Source organism: Eleutherodactylus coqui, chromosome 12, assembly GCF_035609145.1.
Source record: "Eleutherodactylus coqui strain aEleCoq1 chromosome 12, aEleCoq1.hap1, whole genome shotgun sequence".
In the NCBI taxonomy this organism is placed as follows: domain Eukaryota; kingdom Metazoa; phylum Chordata; class Amphibia; order Anura; family Eleutherodactylidae; genus Eleutherodactylus; species Eleutherodactylus coqui.
The window spans coordinates 22153225-22177941 of NC_089848.1; the positions used below are offsets into that span (position 1 = coordinate 22153225).

The 24717-nt window shown below is 42.2% G+C and overlaps 1 protein-coding gene across 1 annotated transcript in view; it reads left to right on the forward strand.

The window, feature by feature from the left end:
* The window catches only part of CNTNAP2 (contactin associated protein 2), a 1903897-nt gene that overhangs the window by 464427 nt on the left and 1414753 nt on the right, over positions 1-24717 (forward strand). The window lies entirely within an intron of this gene.

A 24717-nucleotide genomic window follows, 5' to 3' on the forward strand; every position in this document is an offset into this window, starting at 1 on the left:
CAGTGTGCCGCCCCTACTATACATGCAGAGAAACATGTAGCATTTTCTTCTTCCATATGAATCTATGCAAAACAACCTCTGCTCTCTCCCTATAAAATTGGAGGCAAATAGAGGCACAGTGTGGACCCATAAATTTGAATGTTGGCCAATTATGCCAAAAAACTTGTCTAAGGGCGCTTTTACACTGAACGATTATTATTTAGATGCTCATTGGATAGCAGGAATCTGCATGATAATCGCTCAGTGTAAATGCTTGTAGGATCTGAATGCCGAACAAATTATGGTTTATCATTAGGATCGTGCAGGCATAAAAAATTCAAATGATGATCTGCTTGTGTAAACAGGCAGTCATTCATCTATGATCGATTGCATATTGACTGTGAATGGAGGTAGGTAGGCAGCCAAGGTGATCTCCAACCTGCTTCTGCCTCTATTCATTGAGCGCTAATCACTCCTGTATTAAAGCACATGAGCAATCATCACTGGGATGGACAGTCATCCCATGTAAAATGGCCTTTACATGCCTTGAACCACAAATTTTTAATGCATTTTAGGCATTTTGTTTCATTTTGGCTGGTAAAGAGGCAGGATTTAGTAGAAAGTTCATGCTTATTATAAAAGGGTTGTGAACTGGCACAACAAAAATGTGCCAAAATTTGGGTGGAAAAGAAGGCAGAAACTATGCCAACTAATATATTATATAAAGTTAGACTAAGGTGTCTAAAGATAAACTAAATATATCGTTCAGTATGAGTCATTCTGATAAAACTGGCACTATCTAGCCTAACTTTGCACTGTTGATCAATTTTGCAAAATTTACTATTGATTTGTGTTAAAAAGAACAGATGTTACACCTTTCCCTCCACTTTTCAAGTGTTTTGAAAAGAGCGCATAGCTTGAGTAGCTGGGTGGCATATAAAGTGACGCCACATCTCTAAACATATTTAACACTTTCCAATCCAATGTTGGGCCTGCCCTGACATCATCATTTCCCTCCACAGCTCCGATGTCGGGACAGGCCCGACACTGCAGTGCAGGAGTGCATCTGCACCCGATCATCAGACACATCAGGTGCAGATGCACTCCTGCACTGATCCTCATCGAGGACCCCTGAGGAGAAGGCAAAAAGGGTTTTTAACCCTTTCTGTCTTCTCCCTTACACATTACATAGCGCTCAATTAGCGCTACGTAATGCAGAGAGATTGCAGCCGGCGATCATGTGACCGCTGGTGTTACCTGACCCCTAGCGGTCACATGAACGCCGAGTCAGGAGGCCGAAGGGAGAATGCGGAAGTATTACTTCCGTATTCTGCTGGCGATCATGTGACTGCTGGGTGCCACCTGACCCCAGTGGTCACATTATCGCCAAGCCAGGGGGCAGAAGGGAGAATGCGGAAGTATTACTTCCGCATTCCCCCCATGGTTCAGTGAGCACCTGCACCCTCCTGAACTCTATCAGTTCAGGAGCGTGAAGGGAAAAAGTATTTTTTCTCATCCATTCTCCCCAGCTCCAATTTACTTGGAGTTGGGGAGAATGGATGAGAAGACATAAATGGATTGGAAAGGGTTAAGGATACAACAAACTCATTGACATCATGCAACATTTGAAAAATTTGTCACTCAACCTCAAAAAGGAAAAAAACTGTCAAAAAATTGGCATATTAAATTGCCCTAGTAATAACCATCCTTCACTGTTGAATTTGGCTGGTTAGTTTGAGTTATTTTACAAGCACATTTCATGAAAATATAGAAAATCAACAAAATCTTTCAAATTTGTAATTTTGTGACATCTTGTGGTTCACATCACAAATTAACTTAAAATCACTGTATTGGTCAAAATCTGATGATTTCTGAACCGCCACAAATTGATTTCCCGATCTCTTATGTTCTGTAATAAACAATAAGGCATAATTTGGAGAGATTTGGAAAGAATTGCTGACTATTTTCATTTTTGATTCCTTCCTTCCAGTTCTTAAAGGATTTTTATCTCTACAGCACATTACAATGGTGTGCAGAATGCTTAGATGTTTAGGCCATACCTGTAGCGTGTATTACTACTCCTTTTTGTGAAGTAAAGGTAATTGACAACAAATGTTAGATCTCCGTCACAAATGTAATCTACAGTATTTCAACCATACTTGCTGCTATTGCAAACACACACATATTATGAGAATAGGGTTAAAATCAATAATTAATTTTGAAGAAAACCTGAAAGTTGACAGCCTGTTAGAAATACACATTTTCTACATGCTGTGTTGTTTTGATCGAATAAAGGAAATTGTCTGGAAATTAAAAGATCTGCACTTTAAAACTGAACTTTTTCATAACATTTTAACTTTTGCTAGGTAAATATGAAATGCAATGCTAGCAATAAATTTTCTGTGCCCTTATCTAAAGCTCTGATATGCAGTACAAATCTAAAGCAATTCTTTCTAAAAGGGCTTGTCTCATGAAGACAATCCCTGCCCATATGCCACATTAGCCATAGATGCAAGATTTTCACTTGGACCCCCCCCCCTTCTAGATAGTCTGGTGCAGGTTTTGTGTGTATTTCTGTTTTCTGGCTCTGGTGGGAATGGTATTAGGAGAAACATAATAATAATAATAATAATCTTTATTTGTATAGCGCCAACTTATTATGCTTGGTCTCACCTGTGGGTAATTTGTCAGGGCTATTTAGCCTGGCTTGGGGCTTGTGTGCGATTTATATTCAGTCATCCGCTGGCTGTGGAGGAAGCCAGAGGCTTGGAGCTGGTCCCCCTGTTTACCTGTGGCTACGCAAAGCTGAGTACAGCAGTTTATATTTATTCGATCTTGTCTTCTGTGTTATTCACCTATCCCTCTTTGGGTTAACTATTGGCCAAGGTACGTGTTCAGGTTCGTCCTTGTCAGGACGGGTTATCTGCAGTTGGGCAGGTCCCTTCTCTGGGTTTAGTTCATTAGGGAGAGGCTGTTTCCTTTATGTGTTTGTCTTTACTATGTTGTAGTGTTTGGTGTGCAGTAGCGCAGTGTTTGAAGTTACGTATCCAGCGTGTCCCGTGCAGACATAACATAATAAACAACCTACATTTACTTGGCGGGATACCTTGCTTTTATCTTGGTATGGATCCCATTGATGTTTTGGCAGACCAGCTAAGGATGCTGACAAGTGAAGTCGCTGAGATTAGGCAGCAGCATTCAATTTTGATGGTTCCAGGTAAGGAGCCTAAGGTTGAGTTACCCAACCGATTCTCTGGAGACAGACAAGAATTTCTCTTTTTCAGAGAGTCTTGCAGTATTTACTTCAGGTTCTCCCCTGTGTTCCTGGTGGACAAGCTACAGAAGGTGGGCATCATCATTTCCAGGCATTGGAGTTTTCCTTGCCTTCCTCCTCTGAAGCTTTGCCCCCTTTGGATAGGTTTTTGCCTCGCTCTAGGGTTAATCTATGATGCTCCTGATAGAGTGTCATTGGCAAAGGGGAAACTCAGGGTTTACATCAGGGAGACTCTTCTATTGATGATTTCTGTGCTGAATTCCGCCATTGGGCGAAAAAGACTCAGTGGAATGACCCCACGTTATGAAGCCAATTTTATTGTGGTCTTGCCAAAAAAATTAAAGATTTATTGGCTCCCTACCCTGTGCCTCGTAGCCTTGATGATGCTATGTCCCTGGCCATCTGAGTTGGTCGACGGATTAAAAAAAAGGCATAATGAGCTGTTCTCTACTTTACCGTTCATGCCTGCTAATAGAGAAGAACCCATGCAACTGGGTTCATCAGTTGGCAACTTCAGGAGAGGGGAGAAGTTTCAGTTTAAAGGGTGGTTCTTCATATGTGTGAGACTGACTTCTACACCGGAAAGATCTTCAAACAAATTTTTAAACAGCATGTATGCACAGTACTTAGATAAGAATGGAATAATTAATCAGAGCCAGCATTAATTTGTAATAAACAAGTCATGTCAGACTAATAAAATTTCCTTTCATGACAGACTCACTGACTTAGTTGATCCGGAAAATGTGAAAGATATAGTATATCTTGACCTCAGCAAAGCATTTTACAAAATATCTCATTTCATCCTTATTTAAAAAATACCCAAATATGGGATTGTAACAAAGCAACTGTTAGGTGGATTCACAACTGGTTTACTGATCATAGTTAAATAATTGTCTGCACATCCAATTGGAAGAATGTTACAACGCTCTGTCCTGGGCCTAGTGTTGTTCAACATTTTTATATGTGAGGGGATGTGAGAATTGAGGGGAAATGAATAAAATTTGCCAGAGCTAGGAGGGATAAATAAAATTAGAGAAGAGAGTTTTCAAAAGATCTAGGCAAGCTGGGACAGTGAGATGCAATTAATAGAATGGTATTTAACAGAGAGAAATGCAAAGTCCTATACTCCTATATCGAGGCAAGAAAAATGAAAAATAAAAAAACATACAGAATGGGAGGAATGGGGCTAAGCAACAGAACATATGAAAAAGACTAGAGTATAATATAGATCATAGACTGAACATGAATCAATAGTGTGATACAGCGGCAAATAAGACAAACACAATTCTGTGATGTATTAAGCGAAGCATAGATTCTGGATCATGAGAAGTTGTGATCCCCTTTACTCTTCCTCGGTCACACCTCATTGGGAATACTGTGTCCAGTTCTGAGCAGTCCAATTTTAAAAAGACATAGACAAACTAGAGAAGAGCTTCCAGGATGGTTAGTGGTCTGCAGACTATGTCCTATGAGGAATGGTTAACGAAGGTTTACTTTACAAAAAAGAAAGCTGAGAGGAGACTAAATTGCTGCTTCTAAATATCTGACAGATGGTCACAGTACAAAGGGAACAGCCTTATTCTCATTTGCAGAAGGAAAGAATAGAAACATTGGAATAAAACTGCAAGGGAAGAGACCCTTGAACAAAATTTAAGCATGTTGCACATTTCGAAGCCCATATCCTGAATCTAAGGCCTCTTCACCACGAGCGTATATTAGCTGGCCATTTTCATGCTAAGCTCCTGCCCTCCCCCCGCCCTTTGTCCATAGCCATCAATGGGAGGAGGCAGGATGGTCTGGGGCTTAGCCACACCCCCTCCCATTGCAAAGAACGAGTGGGGAGGAGAGCAGAGGTGAGCCTGCGATGGGAAAGGGAAATGAGCGACAGCATGGTAGTCTCAGCATATATGCGCCAGGACCCATGCTGTCTAAACGGGCACACAAACGTTTAATTTGTGCGCTCATTCACCAGTTTTATCTCTCCCAACGTAGCGTATATCGGTTGACCGTGAAAACAATGGCTGCTATACAATTGTGGGAAAAAAGCCTTAATGTGCAACACTGAGATCCATTGACACCTTGGAAAGGAGTTTGCTGCTGACTGAGTACTCGCTTGGGTAGATGTGGGCGTGGATGGTAGTATGGCATAACGGGATAATCAGGCAGCTAGCTGGGTGACTGGAGGACTGGAGGGAAGAGATCCAGGGAGGCTAGTCCTAAACTGGCACACCACAAGACGTTTACAAAGTTGGCAGATGAGGGAATGCTATTACAGGAGTAGCACTGCTGCTGCATGGCATGTCCTTTGATTATCAGGGGGATGTCTCTTCCAGTATGAAGGGGACATCCCCCTGGCGGGCAGAGGGCATATCATGCTACAGCAGTGCTTTTCTGTAATGGCATTCCCCTCATTTGCCAACTTTGCAAACTTGTTGGGGTGTGCCAGTTCAGGACTAGCCTGCCTAGCACTCTTCCATCCACACCTCCAGCTAGCTGTTTGATTATCCTGCACTTCAATACTATTGAAGTATATTTACCCTCACAACTGCCCCAGTGTCTGCTAAGTGAGCAGCCAACCCCTTACAAGGTTGCCAAAGGATTTTGCACTTCTGAATGACTGTTCAAGAACTAACACGTGGCGCAAGTTGTACACTGGACTGCTTTGACAATCATGGAGCACCTTCCAATTGGGGATGGTACAGATAAAAATCAAGTAACTTAAACTAGTACAAAATAACAGTACATAGATATAAGTGACTCCCTTCTAAAGTCCTCCGACTTTAAGGTTACCAGATTATAAGTCACACAGTCAAAACAACCACACTTACATCAAGCACAGGTCGCCACATTCCAACAGTCATTCTGTTTAGTTTAAATAGCTATCAGCAGCAGTAAATCCTGCAATCCTCTGTTTGGAAATTATTTAAAACAGACAGTTTAAATGGAAAGACTTGAAGTTGAACTTTTGTATTAATGTGTACTTTATTATCACACCTACAGTGCGATTCACACTACAATCTAACAATTAAATATTGCAAATCAAACATTGTAAGGTGTTAGTATATGCAGGGTAGATGGAGTATAGTCTGATTGAGATGCTAGGTCACAATATCCATGTGTTCCAAAGGAAAATATATGCAGTGTCCCGTTCTTGCAAAATAGGAGAATTTTAAGAAAAGCACTATATAGAAATTAGTGTATGAGAGCAGGGCAGTAGCTGGGGGGGGGCGACAGGTGGGGCATGTGCCCCGAGCGCTATCTAAGAAACTAGGGGGCACCGTCAGGCATACAGTAGAGACAGGGGCAGGGGGCTGCAGCTGCTATGACTGGCACAAAAGTTGGCTCCCCTGATTTAGATTTTTTTAACGCATTTTTAATCAAATAAAACACAGTATATACTTATCTTCTCTGTTGCTCCCTGGCAACTGGTATGCAGTGCCACTCTGTTCCCCGCCGACTTCCATATTGTTCAGTCAATGTGAAAAGCACACATGATTGCTGTGGAGTCTGCTGACCTTTCATGGCCTCGGCATTACTGAGGCCAGGGATAAACTGCAGCAATCGTGTGTTTATCACATGTTCACATAATGGTAAAGTCAGCAGGTGAAGGAGTGGCATGACTACCAGCAGCCAAAGAATGATAGAGGAGTTGGGTATATGTTTTTTTAGTTTATCCCATATTTTAGCTGGGGAAAAGGTAGCTGTATAACTAAAGCAGAAAAAAGCTAGCTAAGGGTAGCATCATATATCTAATGGGCAAAAGGTAGCTTTTCTGAAGCTAAAAAAAACACTTTTGGTTCTGATGATAGCATAAAAAGGACAAAAATTGCTACTTTAGCTGAATAAATCTTTTAACTGTCAGAAAGCTTTGACTTTAAAGCCTATTACCTTTAGCAAACCCATTTACAGAGAAGGAGATTGTGTTTAAAGACTGTATATGTAGTGATATCAGTTGAAGTGCACCGCTAGTTGTAATTGTGGCCTTCTATTTTGTCAGACGTTTAAAACTTGCAGAGATACATAAATAATATGACTGAAAAAAGACATATATCCATCAAATTCAACCAAGTGATGGGAGAGGGCATGGATGAAGGAAAGAAGTATGGGAAAGCTTTAGAACATTACTTCCTTCTATATATCTAGAGGGAGGTAAAAAAAAAGCTTGAATCACACTGTGCTACATTGGAAAATGCCCTTCCTGATACCAGTTGGCCAAAAGATAGAATTATCAATCACACAAAAATTATATGCCTCAACAGAAGGGTTATTGTTATTGTGTTCTAATAAATCATCTAAGCCATTTTTGAAGCCGTGATAGAGTGACTGGACGGCCATTTTTCTATGTGTGTCATCCTTTGTGAGTGTAATTAGATTGCATTTGTAGTTTTCAGTCGATCTTTCACCCATTCCCTCACTGCTGCCTGTTGAATATTTGCAAAGGCAACTGAGCCCACCTTATCTTAGATAAGAGCTGGAATGTAAATAAGCCCTTTCCTTTCTTCTTTGCTACAGTCCCCACCTGTCTGTTTAGTTTAGAATTAGCATGAGGATACCAAATTGTGTGACCATATACTTGTTAATGAAGTCTTCGGAAAATCATTCACCTAGGGAGCTGAATTCTCACATGCTGGCTCCGGCATTTAAATTAGGGAAAAATATTTTAATAAGGATTATTGTCCATGTGAAGGTCCTAGCCCAATATGAATAATATTTTCAGAATCGGGCGGGCCAGCTGAACAAAACACATCTAAACTCATTGGGGTGCAGGGCCCAGAACACCCCCAGATGGCGTACCCTCGTACCTTGTTATAATTTATGTTTCATGTTTGGCATCCCTAAATAGATAAAATAATGGTGGGATATATGTCAGGCATATATTCCAGATCAGAGAATCTCCTGCGGAAATATGGCCAAAATGGGGAATTATGTTTTTTAACAGGTACAGCACATTTGTCCCTCCCTTCTCTGAATGAACTGAGAGGGGGTGGGATAAGGTGTGTTCTGGGCAAACTTTTAAAACTAGGGTCACAGAGAGACCAGTTGTCAGACCTTCAGGGATACGCCACAGCGTAAGGACTTTCCCGTTGCTTCCACTTGTCTTTCAAAAGGGAGTTTTGTTGGGGAGCTCCAAAAATACTGGTATCTTTATTTATTACCTTGTTTTATAGTAAATATTGTCTGTTGTGTATACCTGTAAACCTTATCTCCACTGTGATTTATTTTTCTGTATATTTTGTATATATCGATATTTAGCACTGATAGTCTTTTTTAGAATAAATATGCAATTTATTAGTCAAACTTTGTCTGTTTTAAAACAAACGATAACTCTGAAAATTGTGTTAATAATTCACAAGTCTGGGTTCCAGCTTACCTAAGGAAATACTAAGTTCCAAGGACAGCATAGAAAGCAGTTTTCTGCTCACTGAGCATGCATTCACTGGGGCAGATATTGGGGTGGATGGTAGCATGGGAGTGCAGAATAATCAGGCAGCTAGCTTGGTGACAGTTAGGAGGGGTGGAGAGAAGAGTTCCAGGGAGGCTAGTCCTGGACTGGAACACCTCAACAAGTTTGCAAAGTTGGCAGATGAGGGGAATGCCATGACAGAATTTACAATGCCAAAGCACAACATAGACTCTGACCACCAGGAGAATATCTCTTTCAGTAAGTAAGGGAATAGGATCTCAGGGATGGCTAGACAGGTCTTGGCAGTGGGAGACTCAATTATTAGGGGAACAAAAAGGGCAATATGCCCAAAAGACTGGAATAATTGAAAAATGTGTTGTCTTTCTAGTGCTTGAGTTTGAAACTCAAATAAGGTGCAAATAAGGTTGATAGATTACTTGAAAGGGCTGGTGAGAATCTAGTGTCCATGTTACATATTGATACCAATGACAAAGTTAGAATTAGATGGAGGGTCTTTAAAAGCGATTTTAGGGAACTAGGATGTAAGCCTAGGGCAAGGACCTCCAAAGCAGAATTAAATGAAGAATTACCTGTACCATGTGCCTCACCAGAAAGGCAGTGGGAGAGTAGGGAGGTAAACAAGGGACTCAAGAGCGGACGTAGGAAGGATGGGTTTGAGTTCCTGGAGAACTGGGCCAACTTTTCTGTTGGCTACAGGTTTTACCATAGGGATGGGCTGCATCTTAATGTGAAGGGTACCGTTGTGTTGCGGGAAGAAGAGGGCTAGTAGGCTGGAGTAGTATTTAAACTGGGGAATAGAGGGGTGGGCAACCAGAGAGATAGAGGGGAATATACTGTAGACAGTGACCAAGGACTAAGTAATAGAAATGGAGGTGGAGTTATTGGAGAGGTTAGTACAGTTAGAACTGACATAACATTTAATAGGTATACACTTGCAATAAAAAAAAAAAACCAAAACATTTTAAACTGCATAGTGACTCATGCTAGAAGTTCCCATTGGGGGGTGAACTGGAAGTAATAATGTCTGAGGAAATCTATAGCATAGGGGAATAATTGCAACCTGGCTGGGCGAAAACTGTGACTGGGCTGTGAACTTACAGGGTTATTGTCTGTTCAGAAGGAACCAAAAAAAGAAAAGGATTTGGCTTTATCCTGTTTAAAGCCCACGCACTGGGAAGATATATGGGAGGGAGATGAACCTGTGGAGTCTCTAAGGGTAGAAATACAGGAAGGGAAAAACAATAATAAAATACTTATAGGGGTTTCTATAGGCCACCAAACATATCAGAATATCAGACGTTACTGAAAATCTCTTACTGAGGCAAATAAATGAAGCTGCAAATCACAATGAGCTAATTACACTAGCCAACAAAAAAAATATTTTGGAATGTTATTTGTTCCATTACAGAAATATCCTGGTGAAATCTTTCTCCGTGTTCATCACTGACAGCTCCACAACTAGGAGGGAAAAAGTCTAGGTGGGAGTGGAGAAAATGGATTTTAAGGGACATGTTGCATCATAGTTGATGGTATTTTTCCAGTAGTACTATCACCAACTGAGTGTAGTTATCTCTTTTGTTGCTAAGAATCCATGAATAACTCCCTCTAAGGCTTGCCAAGCTTCCTTTTCTTTTCCCTCCAAAACTTGGTCAAGTGCAGAATCCTTTACAAGTTGTCAAATTTGTGGCCCAACAAAAATACCTTCCTTAACCTTTGCATCACTCAATCTAGGAAATTTGTCACTTAAGTACTTAGATGCCTGTCCTTCCTGATTCATACCTTTGACAACATTTTACATAAAACCCAGCTTTATATGAAGGGGTGAAGCAGAAGAACATCTTTTGGGTTCGCGAGAGGCTCGGCAATTACATTTTTCTCGGTAGAGTCAAGATTTCTTGCAGGCCAGTCCGCTTGAATGTAATGTGATTTCCTATCCCTTTTGTCCCACATACATAAAAAGCAACAGTATTTAGTGTACCCCAGTGGCATTCCTAAGAGTACAGCGATGACTTTTAGATCGCCACAGATTTTCCACTTGTGTCCAGCATATTTGATTGAGTTGAGGAGGGCTGTCATGTTTGCATAAGTCTCCTTCATGTGAACTGCAACAGGAATAGATGGAAGACGGTTGCCATTGTGAAGTAATACAGCTTTCAAACTAAGCTTGGAGGAGTCTATGAATGGCTTCCATTCAGTTGGATCATAGTTCAAATTCAAACATTTCATCAAGCCATTACCATTGCGGCAAACAACCAGATTGTTTTTCTTCTCAATAAAAAGAAGCAGATTCGACTTCTGGTTCCAGCGCCATGGAATAAGCATCAGGGACGCAGAGCTCCGGCAACCCCGCTCCAGAATTGGCCCTAATTACAGCTGCTGTCCTCCCTTCAGCCCTGAGAGCCTGACCGCCGCTACAAGGAGGCACCGCAGACCTCCCGAAAGAGAAGGGAGACAGCGGCGCCAAGCTCACCAGCCTCCTCTTCAATTCCGCCAGCGGCCGCGCGGCAAAGCACCCCCATAGCAACCCTGGTGTCTGCGTCCTCGGAGTCTACTCGGGCGGACCGCTGCTGACAAGGGAAACCCCCGGAGCCCCGCCGACACAAGCACTGACAGAGCTTCTGCCACAGCGCGAATGGAGCCCCTGGGAGCCGGCGGACCACAAGTACAAGAGGGAGACGGTAGGAGACACGTGTCCCCCTCCCCCCCAGGCAAAGCCAGCGGCGGCCATCTTAGCCTCTCCCTAGAAGCAGGAGACTGTGATAAAGCCCCACACAGGACGGGGAGCTGAGAACCTGTTCTCTCCCTGTGGGCAGTCTAATAAAATAGTGGAAACCGGACAGGGAAGGCTGAAACCCCACACAAACACATGGTCAGCCCCCCAGTACACACCTGGAGCTATTGGGGCAGGAAATGTAATATACCCTAAACAGATTCCTATACCCCCTGAAACTGGTGCACCAACAAAATTTGCGCTAGAGGTTGGCTACCCGGACACCCATAGAATAATATACCTAAAGAGCGTCTCTCTCCGCTGAGACGCCCGCGAGCAATATATATGGTGCACAACGTCTACAGCCCTGTCACACGCACAACAATATAATCTGCGCATAACATCTGCAGCTCTGACATTTGCGCAACAATAAACTCTCCGCATAGCATCTGTAGCCCTGCAACTCGTGCAACAATAGACCCTGTGCATAACGTTTGCAGTTCTACAAATTGTGCAACAATAGACTCTGTGCAAATTAGCAGCAGTCCTGTAACTTGTGCAACAATAGACCCTGCACATAACGTCTGCAGACCGGCAACGCGAGCAACAATAGATTCCACGCATAACATCAGCAATCCTGCTACTTGTGCAACAATATACTCCGTGCATAACGTCGGCAGTCCCGCAACTTGTGCAACAATATACTCCGTGCATAACGCCGGCAGTCCCGCAACTTGTGCAACAATATACTCCGTGCATAACGTCTGCAGTACTACAACTCGTGCAACAATAAACTCTGCGCAAACGTCCACAGGCCTACAACCCATGCAACAATAGACTCTGTGCAGAACACCTGCAGCCCTGCAACTAGTGCAACAATATACTCTGAGCATAACTTCTGCAGTTTCTGCTACTCGTGCAACAATAGACTCGGTGTATAACGCCCGCAGTCCAGCCACCCGTGCAACAATATAATCCGCGCACGACGGCGGACTTTAACAAGTATGGAGGAGTTTGTGGTCAAAATGAGGCGCAACAAAAATAAGCAAACGGATACACCATCAAAAACCCCGTTCAAACCAACACTAGGGAGAGAAGACACACCAAAGGATGGGGCCCCACTGGGAGAACTCCCGGGGTCTCCTACACCACCTGACCAAGAGAACCCAATAATAAAAGACGCGACAACACTAGACTACAAACACCTAGCGATTGAAGTCGCAAAACTTATCTCACCGGGCATACAAGAGACATTGGCAGCTACAGTGACGGGCACACTGCGCAAGCTTCACGAAAAAGTGACACAACATAGCAATCAAATTGAGATAATGGAGTTCGAGGTAGAAACCCTATCATCAGGACTCAATGCTACATCTAAAAGCATAGATCAGTTGAGTCAAGATAATAAACAACTTTGGGAACGATTAGAAGACCTAGAGAATAGGTCCAGATGAAACAACCTATGCATTATTGGAGTCCCAGAAACATACTCACAAAAAGATTTACACCAGTTATGTGAGACCACAATTCCAAACATCCTTGGGATTACCCACAAATGTAAAGTGGAACGTGCCCATCGCTTGGGACCCGACAGGCGAACATTTTCTACTGAACAAAACTCAAGAAATAAAGCACGTCCAAGACCCACAATAGTGAAATATCTAGACTACACAGATAAGTCACTGATTCTGCGAAACTTCAAGAGCCGTAACAACTTGCTGGAAATTGAGGGACACAAAATCCTGATTTTTGCAGACTATTCGGCAGAAGTCCAGCGGAAGAGAAAGGCATTCTCCCCTATTTGTTCAGAACTCCACAAAAAACAACAAAGATTTGCTCTACTTTACCCTGCATTATTGAAAGTGTTCTGCTCTAATGGAACTATTCTCACTTTCCAAGATCTGGAAAAAGCAGAACGAGAGCTGGCCCTAAGAGCTGATGGGAGATCGCCAAACAGACGGGGAGACCGCTCCCCCCCAACACCAAGTGATAACAGGAGACGACGAGAAGACAATCAGAACGTTCCCGCTAGGCCAATTGACCAACTCTGCAGGCCCGCACTGGAACCTACAAATCCCCCGTGATGTCCCAACAGGGTCGTGAGTATATGACCTCACGGAATGGACATTAGGGAGACATTTGGGAAGATCGCTACGGGACAACAGTTTTGTTAAATAGGGGGGGGATGGATTGTATTACAAACATGTACATTTGTTTTAATTTGTTATTACAATATGCAATTATCTGGAGCGGAAAGTTAAACGTTAAAATTAACGTATATAAAACAAAAATGGAGTTGGGTTTACCCTAATTCCATGTTGTAATCCACAAGTGGAGCATGACGATCTAATAATCTGAAAATATCTACAGTCGATGTTGCGTGACTGTAACAAATACAAGCTCCTAGACGAGGCTTATGAAGTGGAATTGAAGGAGATCAACTCATGCGACATTCCTTAGGGGCGATGCTACGCATCCTACCCTGAGGGAGATTGCATTAATACCCCTATTGCTATAAGACATAGGGGCTCAGAAGAAGAAAGAAGAAGGTTAAGAGACCATTTGAAGTTAATTGAAAGTTAAGAGTTTAAAGTTATAACTTTTTATTTCTCTGTTTGACCGCGGGGGCCCTTCAAGCATGCAATTTCCATCTAAAAGCTACCTAGAAAAGAAATTAGCACTATGCAAATTATCTCATGGAATGTAAAAGGTCTCAGACCACCACAAAAGCGTTCGGTAATAATATGCCACTTAAAACGTCTGAAAGCAGACATAGCTTTGCTACAGGAAACACACCTAGGAGAAGAGGACTACTTCCGTATGCGCAGGATGTGGGTTGGGGAAATATACGGGTCACCAGCAGTACAATCAAAGGCAGGGGTAATGATTTTAATTAAGAAGGGATTAAATATTGAAGTAGAAGGACACTGGCACGACTCGGAGGCCAGGATAGCACTCTTACAGATTAAAATAGGAAGGGAGAGCTACAACATTTACAATATCTATGGCCCCAACACCAATAATAAGCAGTTCTTAGAAAATGTATCGGACAAAATACTGGCAGACAACGAAAAGCCAAAAATAATAGGGGGCGACTTTAACGCGGCTATGAAGATGGGAGAAGATAGGCGTAGCCAGGCGTCTCGGAGCGACCGGATCAGATATCATAACTTAAATTTTCTAAACTTCGTAAACAAAACCACTCTAAAAGACGCATGGCGTGAACTCAACCCAGAGGGGCGAGAATATACTCATTTTTCACATGTGCACAATTCATGGTCCAGAATAGACTACATACTAATGTCGTCCATCTTAATGCCAAAACTCATAAAAATCTCCATAGGGGATATGGTGATATCAGACCACGCGCCAGTGATACTACCGCTATGCGAAGAAACCCCGAAGGGCACAGATTATATCTGGAGATTTCCAACATACCTAGCAGAAGATGAGACATTCTGCGCACTATTGAAGGGGGGGTGGTGGATGGAATTTATGTCCGACAATAAAGCTTACTCAGACAACCCTCAACTACTCTGGGACACGGCCAAGGCAGTTATCCGGGGCAGGATAATTGCATACGTGATCTCTTTGAAAAGGAACATTAAAGATACCATCAGTAAATTCAATAAGCAACTACGCGACGCATATACCCAATTCCAAGAAAAGCCAAATAACCAAAATAAACAAAATTGGACAAAAACAAAGGAAACATATGAGACCTGGCTACAAAAAAGGGAAGCGCTAGCGTATTCCCGTAAAGAAGCAAAACTATTTAAGTACGGTAACAAGGCAGGGAAAATCATGGCCAATTTGGTAAGAGGGCCCTTTCAAAGGTCGAACATTTCATGTCTGAAAGACTCTACAGGAAAACCACACTCTCACCCCCAAAAAATTAACAACATATTCCTTGAATTTTATTCAAAATTATACTCTCAACCACAACCACACATAGCTACTGGAGAGGACCTTTTTTAAGACATATTGTGGCCCAGATTGACCGAGGAGCAAACAAATTTACTAAACACACCGGTATCCCAGGGGGAGATAAAAGAAGGTATCAAAAATATGGGAAATAACAAAGCCCCGGGGCCAGACGGATATACGAGCGAATTTTATAAAATATTAAAAGACCAAATGACCCCATTACTCAAGACACTATTCAATGGCTATATGCAAGATAACCTAATCCCCTCGGACACAAATGTAGCCCACATCAAATTATTACCCAAACCCGTAAAGATCCCACAGAAGCTAAATCATATAGACCAATCTCCCTAATAAACAACGATTTGAAATTAATAGCCAAAATTATGGCACATCGCCTGGCCACCATTATGCCCCACTTAGTATCTCCAACCCAAGCGGGCTTTACAAAAGGACGATTAGCCATTATAAACATAAGGAGAATCTTGACAATCCTAGATGATATCAAGATACACCCGAATGCTCACCCTTCTCCAGCCCTTCTCACAATAGACGCTGAAAAGGCTTTCGATAATGTCTCATGGTCTTGGCTGAGGGAGGTGATAGATAAGATGGGTTTCAAAGGACCTTTCTGTGCCTACCTATGGAAACTTTACTCCTCTCCACAGGCACAAATTCACACCCCGGGCTTCCTATCCCCAAGCTTCCCCCTACAAAAAGGGACGAGGCAAGGCTGCCCTCTGTCACCACTTTTATTCAACCTGGCAATTGAGCCATTAGCACGAAAGCTAGAAGGTAACACCGAGATTAGGGGTATAGAGGTCCAGAAGAAAACCATAAAAACCATGTTATTTGCGGACGACATATTGATAGCGCTCTCCCGACCAAAATCTGACCTACCACGAGTCTTTGCCATGCTGGAAGACTTTGGAAAACGTTCAGGATTTAAAGTAAACACCACGAAATGCGAACTATTAGATATCTCCCCTCGGGGTAATCTTACAGATACAAACACTAGAAACTACCCTGTCAGTATGGCAAAGACACATATCAAATACCTGGGCATAAACATGGGTAAAAAAACAGAATCCCTTTATACATTAAACTATCCCCCAATAATAATTAAAATAATAAGAGAGCTGAATGGATGGAGTAATCTCCCGCTCTCCCTCACGGGAAGATGCCACTTGATCAAAATGATCAGTTTCCCAAGACTTCTTTACCCTCTGCAGACAATCCCTCTATTACTTCAAAGGCACGACTTAGCAAAATTACATACCGCATTTACGACTTTTGTGTGGTCACGGAAAAGACCACGTATAGCCTTAAAAAAACTAATGCTCCCCATAAGCGGAGGAGGACTTAACTTCCCAAACATTCAACTATACAATGTGGCTAGCCTTATGAGGCACTCGTTGGACTGGCTACGAAACTCTAACGATTACTCGAATACGGACATAGAAACAGAACTGTTCACTCCATGGAGCTTGAACGCCTTACTACACACTAACTACTCTAATCTTCCAATAGAGTGCAAACACTCAATAATGGCAAAAGACACTATAGCAGCTTGGAAAATAGTCCGAAAAGCTTTTGGTCTACCGTACAAGCTCTCCAAACATATGGACTTGTGGCAACACCCAGAATTTAAGGAGGGGAGAGAAAATAAAATGTTTGAAATGTAGCGAAATAAGGGGATTATGAAAGTCCATCACCTCATGCATTCGGAATGCCCCAGATATAAGACCTTTAACCCCTTAAGGACCAGGTTGTTTTGTACCTTAAGGACCAGACACTTTTTAGGGATTTTACCCATGTGGCGGTTTTACTGCTCTATTTTTTTTCCTTTAGCTACCAAAATTATTTTTGCTACGTTTTTTTTTCCGTGACATATAGGACTATTTTTTTAATATCTTTTTCACTGACTTTTTTTCCCGTATTTTAGTTTTATTGGGGGTAAAATGCTAAAAAAAAATGATTTTTTTAACATTTATAGTTTTTTAAAAAATTATTTTTATATTTACACTAAAATAAAGTATGGAAATGGGTTCCTCTATTTATTTCGGATGTTTTGATATATAGTATGTATGGTTTTGGTTTATAGGGCGCATACGGTGACGGTTTTTGTTGGCGTCTGCATTGTGTTATTCCCTTTTTTATGTATGTTTTGTTGTTTTATTCTGTTGTTTTGTTTTACTTATGTATGTAATTGTGTTTTTTACTATCTATGTCCCCCATGACGTCATATAAGACCTCTGGGGGACACTCACTTTTTTTTTTTTAAACTTTATTTGACATTTTCCCACTGTAGCTGGGGTGTCCATAGGATCCCCAGTTGCAGGGGATAGCAACCCCTGTGGTGACATTAGTCACCTGCAGAGCTGCCAGGGTCTAAGTCTGATCCTCCAGCTCTGCAGTAGCAGGGAATCCCGGGAGGTCACATGACCCCCCGAGGCTCCCGTAGTGAAAGAACTTCTTACTTTCACTTTGCCCCGACACTGTATATCGGGGAAGCAGAAGGCAGGAAGGGTTAAAAACCCCTCCTGCCTTCTGCTCCAGGTTATCAGCTGTCACTAACAGCTGATAACCCGTACCTGTCTCTCACTGATTGCAGAGGCAGGAGGCTTAGAGCACCGCCGTATTTTTACGATCGGTGGTCCTTTAAGCCCAGCACCAGCCGCCGTATATATACAGTGGCTGGTCGTAAATGGGTTAAAGAGATGTGTGAGGAATATAACCTACCTCTGTCCCACTTCCTACCATTTGCTCAAGTACGCAACTTCCTCCGGGACAGACTAGCGGACATAACAAAGGAGGCTATACTCAACCCATTAGATATCATGGTGAAAGACTACACATACAAACACTCAATATAAAAACTTTACACTAAACTTAGAGAGGGAGGGGTGACAGAAAATAATTTCAACCCCAACCTATTTAAAAAATGGGCCCGAGAACTCCAAGATATAGAGCTACCTGAGAAATTGACTGAAAGTTGGCCTGCGGTGAGACAGGCGATATCAAATGAGAGATGGAGGGAAACCTATTTCAGAATACTCCATGGAGCTATATATGGATTTGACAAGCCACACAACCCAAAACGACCGACTAGACTGCAAGCATGCCCTAGATGCGCTCAGCCGAAATCTGACTTCCTACATGGCATATGGCACTGCCCCAAAATCCGAAACTATTGGGCAGAAGCGCAAAAACTAATCCAGGACATAGGGGGACAGCTCTTACAACTAACTCCGCAGATGTACTTTTTCCAACACTTACCTAACCAGACGAGAAATTCTAAAATGACTCACACTATATTATTGATCAGCAAAAGATGTCTTCTAAATGACTGCCTGTTAACAAAGCCCCCTCGCATAAAGGACATTATACAACAATTAAAACATCTTCTAAAAGTAGAAAGGATAGAGATAGAAAGACAAGTAGAATCCCAAGCCCCCAAATTTTTCAAAAAGTGGAAAAGATTTATAGAGAAATTCCTCAACCCTCAAGAAATATATGAATGCATGAACCAATTTACCAACACTTCATGGTACTACATCCAAAAGGACACAAACCAACTGGGACCCCTTGAGATTAGATGATGGGACACAAGTGAGGTTGGATGCTGATGAGATCTACCGCCAATAAGTTAAATGTTTTATAGATATTTAGGTCTTTGTTTTCAAATTACTACATTAAAACATTGGGGAATTAAGGTGGAGAGAAAAAGAAAAAAATGGAAGATATAAGTATGGATTGAAACTATTTACATCGCTACCATTGTACAGAAAAACCATGGTAACACCTATAGATGACATCACCACTGTAAATGTATATTTTGAGTACATGACTTTTGATGACTGCATAATTCTGTACATGTATGATCTTCCTAACTGCCAATAAAAAAGAGTTTAAAAGAAAAAAAAAAAGAAGCAGATTCATCTGAGGTTCTCTGTAGTGTGAGACCATGACATCATGTTAGAGAAGATTCCATTGCTGTAGTCTTGACCCTAGAAGTTCCAACTTATCTTTTGACAAGTCAAGGTCTCAAATGAGATCACTCAATTCGCCTGACTCTGTGAGAATATTGTGCTTCCTCTTTACAAGTCACTGGTAAGACCACACATAGAATATTTTGTACAGTTTTGGGCACCAGTACTCTATCAGTGCATATCATAACTAGAGCAAGTTAAAAGGTGGGAAACTAAAGTAATTAATGGAATGGGTGGACTACAATACTCAGAGTGGTTACCAAAATTGGGGTTGTTTAGTTTAGAAACAAGATGGCAGAGGGCTGACCTAATAACTATGTATAAATATATCAGGGGTCAATAAAAAGATCCCTCCCATGATCTACTTATACCAAGAACTGTGACTGTAACAAAGGTGATGCCTTCTATATCTAGTGGAAAGAAGGTTTCTACACCGACATAGAAGCAGATTCTTTGCTACAAGAGAAGCGAGACTATGGAACTCACTGCCTGAGGAAGTGGTGATGGTAAATTCGATAAAAGAGTTTAAGAGGGACCTGAAAGGCTTTCTTGAGTGTAACAATAGTACATGTTATAATCACTAATTACGTTAGAAGGGTCAGTGATCCAGGGGTTGATTGCCAGACTAAAGTTGGGAAGGAATTTTTTTCTATAAAGGAGGAAAATTGGCTTCTACCTCATCTCATTGTTTTTTTTATTGCCTTCCTCTGGATCAATATGGGTTGGGGGGAGGGGGGAGGGACAATAAGCTGAACTGGAAAGACATATGTTATTTTGGTTGCTCTTCCTTGTGTTTATTCCAACTTCAGGCATCTTCTCTATGAGCTAGTGTCCAGAACTGAATTGCAAATTCTAGATAATGCTGCACTAATACATTGTAGAGTGGCCCTTTGCCATGAATTTGTGCCTTTTTAAATACATGACAGAATCTTGCTGGTCTTAGAAGTGACTAATTGGAGTTGCTCACTGTTATTTAGTCTATGATTTAGAAGTACACCCAGATCCTTCTCTAGAAGTGTCTCTCTGTTTTATGACTCATAATACATGTGAAGCATGAAGATAATTAGTATCCATATGTAAAGGCCCTTTTGAATGGGATGAACGTCGGGCAAACAATGCCTGACACTCGTCCCTGCACATACTAGCACCCATGCACCTGCATGGGAGCTAGTATCGCTGGCTCACAGTGGGGAGGCTGCAGGAGATTTCTCTTCTCCCGCTCCCCTGCCCCTCTCCATTGACATAATATAGCACCTGTTCAATATCGAACGGCCGCTATTTACACTGAACGATCAGCATTCAGCTCATCATCGTTTATGCAGCATAAATGATGGATGATGAGCAGATCACTCATCGTTCAGTGTAAATAGCGGCTGTTCAGTACTGAATGGCTGCTATGTTAAGAAAATGGAGAGGGGGACAGGGAAGCGTGTGGAGAGAAAACTCCTGCAGCTGCTCCGCCCCCCTGCTGGCCACTCTTTGAGCGAGCCAGCAGTACTAGTTCCCGTACAGGAGCACAGGAGCAAGGAAATACAGGGACAAGTGTCGGGCATTGTTTGCCTGACATTCGTCCAGTCTAAATGGACCCTAACATTTTACACTTATCTACATTGAACTTAGTTTGCCAATTAGATGCCCAAAAACTCCATGTGTACGAACCGCCTTGTAATTTATTAACATCTTCCGTAGAACGCATTATTTTAAATAGCTTCATGTTATCTGCAAAAATTCAAACACTGCTATTAAATTCATCCTATACAGATGCAGTAAATGTCAAATCAACATTTAGCATGCTACACCTGTGCGTTTTATGTGCAGAATATCCGTTCATCACGCTACACTATTTGTGTAGACATTATTTTACAATGACTGCCATATTTTGCGAAAAGAGTAGGTATGCTACAATAACTGTGTAGCGTGCCATGCCAGTCAAGGTTGGTGTTGCTACATTCTGTATATCATCACTAAATAAATGTAATAGCAGACTTAGCACTTTACCTGTTGGTGTACCAGCTATTTGGGCACCATCCAGAGTATATCCACTTACCACCTGCATATGGTGCTTGAGCTAGTTTTCAAACCAATTACAAACTATACCTAGAGACTAGAGATGAGCGAGCACCAAAATGCTCGGGTGCTCGTTACTCGGGACAAAATTTTCGCAATGCTCGAGGGTTCGTTTCGAGTAATGAACCCCATTGAAGTCAATGGGCGACCCGAGCATTTTTGTATATCGCCGATGCTCGCTAAGGTTTTCGTTTGTGAAAATCTGGGCAATTCAAGAAAGTGATGGGAACGACACAGCAACGGATAGGGCAGGCGAGGGGCTACATGTTGGGCTGCATCTCAAGTTCCCAGGTCCCACTATTAAGCCACAATAGCGGCAAGAGTGCCCCCCCCCCCCGCACTGTCAGCGTAAAGATCGTTCTCCTCTGCCATAGCTGTAACAGCTGTGGCAGAGAAGAACGATGTTTGCCCATTGAATTCAATGGAGCCAGCAATACAGCAGGTTCCACTGAAAGCAATGGGCTGCCGGCGATCGCAGGATGAATTGTCGGGAAGGGCTTAAATATATAAGCCCTTCCCTGCAATTCATCCAGAAATGTGTTACAATAAAAATATATACCGGCGTATAAGGCGACGGGGCGTATAAGACGACCCCCCAACTGTCACCTTATACGCCGGCAATACAGCGGAGCAAAGAATAAAAAGCATTACTCACTTCTTCTGACGTTCTGCGGCGCTGCTGCAGGCTGTCGCTCCCTCCTGGTTCCCGGCAGAGCATTGCTTTCTGGACGCAGGGCTTGAAATCCCCGCCTCCAGAAACACAGCCAATCACAGCCATTCAATGACATCATTGTCATTGGCTGTGATTGGCTGAAGGCACGTGTGTTTCTGGAGGCGGGGATTTAAAGCCCTTCGTAGAGAAAGCAATGGTCTGCCGGGAACCAGGAGGGAGCGACAGCCTGCAGCAGCGGCGCAGAACACCAGAAGAAGTGAGTAATGATTTTTATTCTTTGCTCCACTGTATTGCCGGCGTATAAGGTGACAGTTGGGGGGTCGTCTTATACGCCCCGTCGCCTTATACGCCGGTATATATTTTTATTGTAACACATTTCTGGATGAATTGCAGGGAAGGGCTTATATATTTAAGCCCTTCCCGACAATTCATCCCCGCGCACGCCGGCAGCCCATTGCTTTCAGTGGAACCTGCCCTATTGCTGGCTCCATTGAATTCAATGGGCAAACATCGTTCTTCTCTGCCACAGCTGTTACAGCTGTGGCAGAGAAGAATGATTTGTCTTCTATATGTTCTCAATGGGGTCGGCGCTGCTGCCTCCGGCCCCATTGAGCGCATATAGAGAAGAGAACAGGAATCGCAGATCGCACATAGGTGCAATCTGCGATTTCTATGGCCCTAAGAAGGACCGTTGGGGTTCTTGAAACCTAAAATACTCCAAACACTCTCCCTATAGCAGCTCCACCAAGATACCACTTTCCCTGAACTAATGTCAGAATGCATCTGTGGCGAGCCGCGGGAGGGGCAGATTTTAATACTCGGGTGACACCTAATCTCGCCAGCCACTCACTGCAGGGGGGTGGTATAGGGCTTGAACGTTGCAGGGGGAAGTTGTAATGCCTTCCCTGTCTTTCTATTGGCCAGAAAAGCGCGCAAATTTCTCAGGGAAGGAAATGAAAGTAACCCGAACACCGCGTGGTGCTCGTTACGAGTAACGAGCATCTCGAACACCCTAATACTCGAACGAGTATCAAGCTCGGACGAGTATGCTCGCTCATCTCTACTAGAGACCTTAATCTATCCATCTATATATATAAAGACGAAAGCCCTCACTGGCTCACTGACTGACTCACTGACTGACTGACTCGCCAAAAGTTCTCCAACTTCCCGATGTCGTAGAAACATGAATTTTGGCGCAAGCATAGATTATCTCGAAAATAGGAAAAGTAATTGGGTCCCAACTCGATTATTCAATTCTAGCGCAAAAGAATTGGCGTCGAAATTTAACGTACATAATCTAAATCTCTCAGTTCCCAATGTCATAAAAACTTCAAATTTGGCAGGCGCATTGAATATGTCATAAATAGGAAAAGTTAATAGGTCCCAACATGATTATTCAATTCTATGCGCAAAAGAATTAGCGTCCAAATTTTACGTACGGAATGTATTTTTCTCACTTTCCAGTGTCATAGAAACAGGAAATTTGGCACGAGCATTGATTATGTCATAAATAGTAAAAGCTAATGGGTCCCAACTCCATTATTCAATTCTATGCGCAAAAAAGTAGCGTCCAAATTTTACGTGCGGAATCTAATTTTCTCACTTTCCGGGGTCATAGAAACGGAAAATTTGGCACGAGCATTGATTATGTCATAAATAGGAAAAGCTAATGGGTCCCAACTCGATTATTCAATTCTATGCGCAAAAGAATTAGCGTCCAAATTTTACGTGCGGAATGTAATTTTCTCACTTTCCGGTGTCATAGAAACAGGAAATTTGGCACGAGCATTGATTATGTCATAAATAGGAAAAGCTAATGGGTCCCAACTCCATTATTCAATTCTATGCGCAAAAGAATTAGCGTCCAAATTTTACGTGCGGAATGTAATTTTCTCACTTTCCGGTGTCATAAAAGCGGGAAATTTGGCACGAGCATTGATTATGTCATAAATAGGAAAAGCTAATGGGTCCCAACTCGATTATTCAATTCTATGCGCAAAAGAATTAGCGTCCAAATTTTACGTGCGAATGTAATTTTCTCACTTTCCAGTGTCATAGAAACGGGAAATTTGGCACGAGCATTGATTATGTCATAAATAGGGAAAGCTAATGGGTCCCAACTCGATTATTCAATTCTATGCGCAAAAGAATTAGCGTCCAAATTTTACGTACATAATCTAAATCTCTCACTTCCCAATGTCATAGAAACATGAAATTTGGCACAAGCATTGATTGTGTCATAAATATGAAAAGTTAATGGGTCCCAACTCGATTATTCAATTCTAAGCGCAAAAGAATTAGTGTCCATATTTTATGTACGTAATCTAATTCTCTCACTTCCTGATGTCATTTTATATGAAGGAAACGTTGCATGGTTACCTCCACGTGGTGTTTCCTGGGTAACGCAGAGAACTATGCAAAATGGTGAACATATGTTTTTCCTCAGTATCTCTAAAGTAACCACGACTTCATAAGATTTTCCGTGTGAACACCAGATAAACACCAGTACCAAATTAATTCGGGCGAAGCCAGGTATATCAGCTAGTTTAGTATAAATGAGGGACAGTGTCAAATTCCTTTGCAAAGTCCCAAAACACTACATCCACAGCAGTTACTCTATCCAAGCTTCTATTTACCTCTTCATGAAAACAAATTAGGTTGGTTTGAAAA